Below are 1313 nucleotides of genomic sequence, written 5' to 3'. Positions count from 1 at the left end.
TTTTTTATACTTGACATTGGATCCTTTATTCAAAGACGGTGCATATTTTCGGTAAGCTAAGCGCACTGTAGGTGTTGCGAACGTGGCAGTATTCGTAGCTCCGAGAACTGCCTCGAAGTCGGCTTCAATTTCATAGCCCCGGGAATATATCAGCCGCCCCTATCTGGGTTCTAAATCGTCGCGTGTCAGCGGCTACCTCATGCGAAAACTTCAGAATGCATCGCCGTATAAAAAAAAGCGAAACTTTCGATCACCTTACCATGGGGTGCTTTCTGTCACCTCCCAGAGACAGGCTTTTCAGTAAATATTTGACGGTTTATTTCTTGGTGGAGGAAAGCTTCATAGCTATCTTGTCGCTTCTGAAATTGCTCGGCATCTCTATAGAATTCCTTCTAGACGCACGCCGTTTCCCAGGCGATATTCGATTCAGGCTTTTCAAGTAGTTCCTCCGCTTCATGACAGCGGATGCAACGCTGCACCATCGCAACTGTTGATAAGAGACATCCTTAAGACGTGATTTACAGGGAAGCTCCCGTATTTCCGCCAGTTCAATACTGGAGACCTGACTGTGCATGTGCGTTCATGCAGGTGGCACAGTTCCACGACGTAGTTACTGAGTACCGGCCCTAGCATACTTGGTATTGCTACGGACTTAGAGAAGGGCAAAGCAATGCCGGGGAACCGAAGTAAGAAGATAATAGAAGCTAAATCGTACTGTCGTTCCATAAGCACCCCTGTTGCTTGCAAATGGATAAACATATAAATGTGGCAGATTAAAAGGGGCTTAGAACTTCACGGTTGTGACGTTATGAACGTCGCTATATTAATAAGCTGCCTCAAGACTATTATTATTAGCATTCGATTGATATATTTTGCTTGATACCATTCACCCTTCACTTGGAACGTAAAGTTGCTTTTCTGTCTACGCATTTTTTTTTGTTTTTTTTTTTGCTTTTTCCTTTCCTGTTCAGCGGCTGAGCCGTCTAGTCCGGCAATTTTGTCACCGTGCCTTAAGTTAAGGAGTGTCTATATTGTTCGTGTAACTTTCAGCGTACTGCGGTAGGGCAATACGGCATTCAAATAAATTAGCAGTGGTTAAACACGGTTAAACAAGTTTAACGGGCGATAGCTCTTTTTACCTTGGTTGTGTTCAGCTACGACATCGCGCTCCGGTCACATCATCTCTGACGTTATAGAAAGTGAATCCCCTTTCAGATTCAAACGTCATTAGTCATGTGGCCATGCTCCGGCTTACCATCGCATAATGCACTTAGCGAGACCTGTCCCTAAACAGGCTAGGTCCTATACTTTGG

This window comes from Amblyomma maculatum, chromosome 6 (assembly GCF_055883805.1).
Source record: "Amblyomma maculatum isolate TAMU_Amacu chromosome 6, ASM5588380v1, whole genome shotgun sequence".
Classification (NCBI taxonomy): domain Eukaryota; kingdom Metazoa; phylum Arthropoda; class Arachnida; order Ixodida; family Ixodidae; genus Amblyomma; species Amblyomma maculatum.
The sequence above is the reverse complement of the archived record's forward strand: the minus strand, read 5'-3'. Positions refer to the sequence as shown.